At 39.8% G+C, this 9280-nt stretch overlaps 1 long non-coding RNA gene across 1 annotated transcript in view; it reads right to left on the reverse strand.

The window, feature by feature from the left end:
• Positions 1 to 4476: 4476 nt before the first annotated feature.
• Positions 4477 to 9280, reverse strand: part of LOC121390735 — a 74960-nt gene continuing 70156 nt past the window's right edge. Inside the window, exon 2 of the long non-coding RNA XR_005960252.1 lies at positions 4477 to 6682. This is a non-coding gene — a long non-coding RNA (uncharacterized LOC121390735). The remainder of the gene's footprint in view (positions 6683 to 9280) is intronic.

The following is a 9280-nucleotide window of genomic DNA, read 5'->3' on the forward strand; positions in this document are numbered from 1 at the left end:
GCCAGTGACACAAAGATAAACTTGTATGCTCGTCTATGTAAATACAACACTGATGAAATGCCTTATGGCGACTCAGTCTAAGAAGTATATTTATCCTAATTGCCGCTGAACGCGCGTCCAACTTGAGTCATTAATTAAATGTTCCTTTCAACCAAATCAATTCATCGCCGAAAACGTTGTCATTTTCTAACAAAACGGATATTAACGCGAGTACTCTGACGGTAAGAGAGCTAGACAGACATTTGGATGAAAAAGTATTTAACGTCAAACATAGGATTTGGAGTCGGTATCTGGATTAAAAATCCCATGCCTCGACTGGGATCCGAACCCAGTACCTACCAGCCGTTAGATCGATGGCCTAACCATGACGCCACCGAGGCCGGTCGGCTATTGGACGTCAAACATATGGTCATTCTGACACTGGTTTTTTTAGAGCCACTAACTTAGATGTCAAATGGCAGTTAGATGATGATTTGATGATTTTCTAAGATGACGACGAACTCTGCGTAAAAATTAAATAACAATATCAATGTAATAAATAAAATAAACAAATGAACTTGCCGTTTTACGAAAACGATTCTAGGCCATACGACTTTCACACAAACATTTGGGAGATAACTCTCATGCCTTATGCCTTCGGCAATTATCGCTTAGCAAATAAACAAACAAAGTTACTTTGTGGATGTGTGATACCATGTAATACTACCAAGACGTTTATTATTGAAGTAATTCAGGGACCAGTTCTCGTTATTTTATGTTATTATTAGCTCCCTTTATTTTGCTGTTGTAAAAGACATTAAATGACTGAGTTACCAGTTTTTATTGGCTCATTACATTATTTATTTTATTATCACGATCACGTGGGACGTCCTTCTGCATGATAACTGATATTATTAAAAATGTACCAGGGCAGGTCCAGAGATGCGCACTCTTCCCCGAACATCATATTGCCTTAAATTCCAGTGCTTGATGGATGGATGGATGGATGGGGGGGGGGGGGGGGGGGGGGGGGGGGGGGGGGGGGGGGTGATTTAGCTCAGTCTGTTGAGCGCTCGCCTGAGATGCTTGCGTCGCAGGATCGAACAACCTCGGTAGGTTCATTCAATTACTTAGGTTTTTTTTCGTTCCAACCGGTGCATCACAACTGGTCAAAAGCCGTGGTGTGTGCTTTCCTGTCTGTGGGAAAGTACATAATATAAAAGATCCCTTGCTGCTAATGGAAAACTGTAGCGGGTTTCCTCTGATGACTACGAGTCATATTTATCAAATGTTTGACATCCAATAGCCAATGATTAATTAATCAATGCGCTCTAGAAGTGTCGTTAAACAAATTAAAGTTTTGATGGATCAATAAACGCAACAAGTAAGGAAAGCAAGTGTTAAAGTTAGCTTTGTTTAACGACACCACAAGAGCAAATTGATTTATTATCATCGTCTATTGGATACATTCGATAATTCTAAATTTGTTTTCAGACAACAAAACAAAACAAAAACAACCCCCCCCAAAAAAAAAAAAAAAAAAAACCCCAACCCCCCCCCAAAAAAAAAATACCCCAACCCCCCACAAAACAAAAACATTTTCCCCAGGGATGTTTAATATGAACATTCTCATTGGCACGATATCACAAATCACGGCCTTTGATATACCAGTCGTGGGGCGCCCGCTAATCGAGACGAGGTAAAACCCAAGCACATAATAGGTTCACCAAGCTTCTAAGCCGCGCGTTCTACCAACTGAGCTAGATGTCACCCCCCACAAACCCACCACCCCCGGATAATTAATGTCAAACCAATCTATCATATGGTTATTCGGGCGGAACGTAGCCCAGTAGTAAAGCGCTCGCTTGATGCGCGGTCGATTTGAGATCGATCCCCGTCGGTGGGCCCATTAGGCTGGTTCCAGCCAGTGCACCACGAGTAGTGTACATGACATCACATACCATGACCTTTGATATACCAGTCGTTGTGCGATGTCAGTAACGAGAAATAGCCCAGATGTCTGACACCCAATAGCCGACGATTAATAATTAATAAATCAGTATTCTAGTGGTGTCGTTAAACAAAAGAAACTTTTAACTTTATTTTGCTCGGGGGGGGGGGGGGGGGGGGGCGGGCGGACGTATCCCAGTGGTATAGCACTCACTCGATGCGCGGTCGGTCTGGGATCGATCCCCGTCGGTGGGCTCATTGGGCTATTTCTCGTTTTAGCCAGTGTTCCACTACTGGTGTAACAAAGGCCGTGGTATATACTACCCTGTCTGTGAAATGGTGCATATAAAAGCTCCCTTGCTGCTAATCGAAAAGAGTAGCCTATGGTGTGGCGACAGCGGGTTTCCTCTCTCAATTTCTGTGTGGTCGTTAATCATATGTCTGACGCCATATAACCGTAAATAAAATGTGTTGAGTGCGTCGTTAAATAAAACATTTATTCTTTCTTTCTTTATTTTGCTGGGGGCGGGACGTAGCCCAGTGGTATAGCACTCGCTCGATGCGCGGTCGGTCTGGGATGGATCCCCGTCGGTGGGCCCATTGGACTATTTCTCTTTCCAGCCAGTGCACCACGACTAGCGTATCAAAAGCCGTGGTATATACTACCCTGTCTGTAGGATGGTGCATATAAACGATCCCTTGCTGCTAATCAAAAAGAGTAGCCCATGAAGTGTCGACAGCTGGTTTCTTCGCTCAATATATGTGTGGCCCTTAACCATATATCTGACGCCATATAACCGTAAATAAAATGTGTTGAGTGCGTCATTAAATAAAATATTCCATTCCTTAAGTAAGTGGCAGCGTACATGTGCACTATATGCTGTTAACATGTTGTATTAAAAATAACAAATAACTTCAAACAGAGTTATTTAAATGTTACAGAGGTCAGCCTATTTATACTCATCACCGGCCTCAGTGGTGTCGTGGTTAAGCCATCGGACTACAGGCTGGTTGGTACAGGGTACGCAACACGGTACCGGCTCCATCCCAGAGCGAGTTCTTAAGAGCTCAATGGGTAGATGCAAGGCCACTACACCCTCTTCTCTGTCACTAACCACTAGCCACTAACGACTAACCCACTGTTCCGGACAGACAGCCCAGATAATCGAGATGCGTGCCCAGGACAACGTGCTTGAACCTTAATGGCATATAAGCACGAAAATAAGTTGAAATGAAATGAAATGTACTCATCAAAGAAAGATTTGCTAAGGAATTTCATATGAGTATTTTGTATGATATTTTCACAGAAGACCTACTTCCTAAAACAGACTATATTAAGCCAAAACGAAGAAACACGCCGGGGAATGAAGGTGTGGTTCTTATACCTCTCTCTAATCACGAAGCTCGCGTAAACTCGCGTAAGCTCTTATAAACTCTTATAAGCAACACCGTTTCGTACTTGCCTGTCTGTTTGCACTGCACTGCGAGAGTTTATTGAATTAAAATTAAAAGTTTGTTTTGTTTAATGAAACCACTAGAGTATATTGATTTAATATATCAATGGCTATTGGATGACTTATAGTATTAGAGAGGAACGTCGCTTAATTTTCCAATTAATAGCAACGGATATATGCACTTTCTTGACTTTTCCTCAGACATTTTCCCATTAATAGCAAGGGATCTTTTATATGCATTTTCCACAGACAGAACAGCACAAACCATGACCTTTGATATACCAGTCGTGGTACACTGCTTGGGACGGGGACAATTAATTAGATATTGGGTCCACTGCAGGAGGTGATTTTATCCTACAACGTTTTGGAATTAGACCCCATTTGTGTACAGTGTTTGAAACGAAAAATAAAGATGGTTTTGTTTAACGACACCATTTGGTAATTCTGACATGTAGTCGTCAGAAGAAATCCGCTACACATTTCCATTAGCAGCAAGGGCTCTTTTATTTGCACTTTCCCACAGACAGGAAACCACACACCAGTCTTTGAAAGAAAAAAAAAACCCAATCAGTTGAATAGATCCACCAAGCTCCACAAGCAAGCACTCAACCGACTAAGCTAGATCCCGCCCTAAACGAAAATTAAATGAATGTGTTTACGGAGGGGGCATTGATCCTACGACCCTTCTCACATCAGGCGAACACTCTACCACTGAGCTACATCTCTGTCTCGAATATAAGGGACGGGACGTAGCCCAGTAGTAAAGCGCCCGCTTGAAGCACTGTCGGTTTAGGATCGATCCCCGTCGGTGGGCCCATTGCGTTATTTGTCTTTCCAGCCAGTGCACCACTTTTATATCAAAGGCCGTGGTATGTGCTATCCTGTCTGTGGGATGGTGCATATAAAATATCCCTCCATACCAATGGAAAAATATAGCGGGTTTTCTCTCTAAGACAGTACGTCAAAATTACCAAATGTTTGACATCCAATAGCCGATGATTAATAAATCAATGTGCTCTAGTGGTGTCGTTAAACAAAACAAACTTTAAACTTTGTCGAATATGGACAAAGCAAAAACCACGTGACCATAATACGCATTGATCTCATTTATTTCGAAGAGTAACATGACAATACATTAACTGATAATACATATTCATTAACTGATAATACATATTCATAACTAATATACGCACAACTAATATACACACTCACTCATAACTGATACACATATTCATAACAGATATCTAACTTTGTGACATACTGAACAAAAAAAGAAAGAAAAAAGAATGTTATTACATATATTTTTCATGATAGAATTTAATATGTAACAATTCTGTCAAAATAGGCCTAAAATGTCCACAAAACATTGATCATTTTAACTGACATAAAAACAAAACAAACAAAAACAGCTAACGGAAATCCAAATGATTTTCTTACTATGATGTGCATTACAATCTTCTTCTTTTTTTTAAATTGCACTCAGAAATAAAGGTGTTTTCTTTCCAAAACACTTCTACATTTCTTGTTCTGTCAAATGAAACTGATATTTACAACAACAAAAAAATAATAAAAAAAATAATAAAAAATTAAAATTAAAATTAAAAAACCGTTTTAAAACTGGGGTAGATAAAACAATATCCAGGGCCCACCCTCTCCATTGCTAAATTAGCCACTTGTTAATTTTTTAAATACAAAATGGCTACAACATTTAGCATTTGGCTAACAACATTTTCTCTAAAAATGTGAAAATCGGCTGAAACAAAGTTGTTTCCAGTGTGAGTGCTGAACATGTGCAGTTATTAATAAGCCGCAATTAAAAGTGACTGCGGGCACTGATTTTAAAGAAAAAACAAACAGGTTATTGTAATGTTCCATCAGATTGCAATAGGACCGTCGAGGGAGGGATGATCGGAGGGAGGGGTGATCGGAAGGTAGGGGAGGAGGAAGCAAGCAGGGTGTATCAAAGATAGGATCACTATAGTCTGTCCCATCCTCCTATAAAAATGTGTTTTGTAAATAATTTCAGTTTGGTTTGACGTAATAAACAAAAGTAAGAGTGTTTCGGAAATACTCCCACCCGCCCCCCTCCGAAACCCCCCCCCCCAGCCCAACAACAATTATTTTTGTGTGCAATTTAGAAAACAATCGGCTGAGAAATAAATAACTTGTGGTAAATTCTATAAAGTATACTTATAACGAACATGCTTAGAACGACTTGCTGCATATAACGAACTGATATTAAAGTCCCGTTTTATCTCCCTATACATTAATAACCAACTTGTACAATTGTGTACAACGAACTACTGCTATAATGAACTAACTACCAGGGTCCCTTCTGGTTCGTTATAAGAGTACTTTACTATAGTATACAAAAAGGCCTTCTCTGTGGGAAGGACTATAGGTCACTCCCTACTCCCATAAACCAATCTACATAAGTTTCACATGCCCATGTTTATTCAGGGTTCAGACATGGGCTCCCCCGGCCCACCAGTAACTCGGTCCAGGAGAGAGCTGACCCCACTTAATTCACCCATATTTTAAAATGACAGAAAACCCGATTTAGAAGTCATCATAATCAGACCCTAATCTATAATGGAAAAAAGTGGCTTCTCCCTTTCCAGAAGAAAGGGGAGAAGTTTGATAAAAATAGGCGAAGTGAACATTTATCAGTAAATTTCGTAACATTTCGCCATGTTCCGCGTTCATTCGGAAAACAAATCAGAATTATACACTCGGTTCCAATCGTAATATAACGATATAAACTACCACTTCCGGTAATAAAATTCATTACCAATAATCAAAACAAACATACTACTATATTTTTGAAACTAATTACTGATAAATTTAACATGATTTAAATTCTCTATTTGAGCTTAGGACCTTAGATCCCTTACTGTTATGCCTGCTCAACATGTCACGAAAACGTTTTCTTCAAATTTTGTGAAACAGAAATAATTTTATAATCACTAGAATGAGACCTTGAGCTTCTAAAAATCCGAAATAAAGGCATTAACGAAGTATCCCATAACACATATTACATTTCGAAATAAATCCGACCAATAAACAGCTGGCAGCAGACCACGTGACGGCTAGATCGCCAATGGCAAGCCGTTTCAAAAACACGAGACCATCGACCAATAGCATTGCAACTGTCGTTTCTGCGGCCGGAGTTTGTCGAGCAGAATATGCCGAGAGGGGCGCTGATTTTGTATCCTGGAGTTCATTTGTGACAGAATGTGAAGAATAAGAGGTGATATTCTCGATCTCTTCCATTGCTTTCTTGATAAGAAGTTGTTTACCTGCAAGCAGAAAAAAGAGGTCATTATTAGTATTATTATTTTTAATTTCCGGCGGTATGACGTTAAATTTTTTCCGGGCTTTTTTTGCTATGACGTAAAACCGCATTTGGAGCTAAAATGCCATCGCGCATGAACTAGGACGTACATTCTGATTACAATTTGAATATGTCCCTTATTTCGATATCAAATAGACCCAATTTAAAGTTTGTTTTGTTTAAAGGAAGATTCCTGAGTTTGCTGCATTGTAAGATGTTTCCGACTAATAAAATATTTATACGATTAAACTTACATATTAAATATATTTTCTTGTTTAGAATATCAGTGTCTGTATATTCAATGTGTTTCTGGTCATCTTAATATTATTTTGTAAGAAGCGCAAACTGGATTTTGTCTTCAAATAATTTCGTACGTGCGAAAAAGTCTTTTTTAGGAAATAAAATGAAATTTAACCTAGTACAAATATTAGAACGATCAGAAACACGTTTAATATACAGCCACTAATATTTTATGCAGAAAACATATATTTTATATGTAACTACAATCGTTAAAAAGTCTCTGTTAGTCGATAACTTCTTAAAAAGTGCAGCAAACTCAGGAATGTCCCTTTAACGACACCACCAAATGTTTGACATCAAATAGCCGATGATAATAAATCAATGTCTTCTAGTGGTGTCGTTAAACAAAACAAACACAAACTTTAACTTTTCACTGCTCTTCGATGTTTTCGATGACAGAGAGAGAGAGAGAGAGAGAGAGAGAGAGAGAGAGAGAGAGAGAGAGAGAGAGAGAGAGAGAGAGAGGAGAGGGGAGGGAGGGAGGGAGGGGAGGGAGAGAGAGAGAGAGAGAGAGAGAGAGAGAGAGAGAGAGAGAGAGAGAGAGAGAGAGAGAGAGAGAGAGAGAGAATTACGTCATTCCGCTTGGTCAATTTTATTTCAAGATTTCAAGATTTTTTTTAACAACACCACTAGAGCACATTGATTAATTAATCATCGGCTATTGGATGTCAAATGTTTGGTTAATTCTGACACGTAGTCGTCAGAGAAAACCCGCTACATTTTTTTCCTAATGCAACATGGTATCTTTTATATGCACCATCCTGTAGACAGGATATCACATGCCACGGCTTTTAGTATATCAGTCGTGGTGCACTGGCTGGGACGAGAAATAGCTCAATTGGCCCACCGACGGGGATCGATCCCACATCGACCGCGCATCAGACGAGCGCTTTACCACTGGGCTACGTCCTGTCCCTTCATCGCATAAGTCGGGTTTCTAATCTATTTTTATAAAACTAAGAATTCCTTGAGGTTGAATAATACACATGTAAATTTAAAGTCACGTGGGTTTTAGTTTTTTAGCGCATTTTGTTTCACTCACAGAATTCATGTTGCTAATCTATTTCGAAACGAAAGTAAAGAAAGAAATGTTTTATTTAACGACGTACTCAACACATTTTATTTACGGTTATATGGCGTCAGACATGTGGTTAAGGACCACACAGATTTTGAGAGGAAACCCGCTGTCGCCACTACATGGGCTACTCTTTCCGATTAGCAGCAAGTGATCTTTTATTAGCGCTTCCCACAGGCAGGATAGCACAAACCATGGCCTTTGTTGAACCAGTTATGGATCACTAGTCGGTGCAGGTGGTTTACACCTACCCATTGAGCCTTGCGGAGCACTCACTCAGGGTTTGGAGTCGGTATCTGGATTAAAAATCCCATGCCTCGACTGGGATCCGAACCCATTACCCACCAGCCTGTAGACCGATGGTCTAACCACGACGCCACCGAGGCCGGTCAAAACGAAAGTATTCCGCGAGATACTATAACACTGAGGTACATTTAGCTTTCTGTTAGTGTTACATTATTGTCTATTGATTAATTAATCATCGGCTATTGGATGTCAAACATTTGGTAATTCTGACTTACAGTCTCATAGAAGAAACCTGCTACAATTTGTCATTAGTAACAAGAGATCTTTTATATGCACTTTCTTTGAATTATAGTGATTAGAGGAAACCCGCTAATGCAGCAAAGAATCTTTTATATGCACTTTCACACAGACAGGAAAGCACATACAACACTCTTTGATCAGTTGTGGTGCATTGGTTGGAACGAGAAAAATCCAATCGGCTGAATGGATCCACCGAGGTTGTTCGATCCTGCGACACAAGCACCTTAGACGAGCGCTCAACCGACTGAGCTAAATCTCTAAGACTATGTCAGAATTATCAAATGTTTTACATCCCGTTTCCGAAGTCGGCGGTAAAAATTGAATTTGCGACAGCAAAACCAGCATTAACGTCCGCAAATGGTAAAATACAACCTATATAATGGTAAAATACAACATTTATAGTTAACCCCTAAATAATGTTTGTTCTTGTGTGTAATTTGCCACAAACAGGACACTGCATGCCACAGCATTTGATATATCAATCATTTGGCACTGGGAGGGACAGACCCCCGTCCCAAAATCTCTAATCTCCAAAACAATAACAACCCTCAACTAAAAAACCCCGAAAAATCCCACCCCCCAAAAAAACCCACAAAAAAAATATCCTAAAAAAAAAATCCACCGAGATAGTCGACCCTACTA

Source organism: Gigantopelta aegis, chromosome 15 (assembly GCF_016097555.1).
Source record: "Gigantopelta aegis isolate Gae_Host chromosome 15, Gae_host_genome, whole genome shotgun sequence".
Taxonomy (NCBI): Eukaryota; Metazoa; Mollusca; class Gastropoda; order Neomphalida; family Peltospiridae; genus Gigantopelta; species Gigantopelta aegis.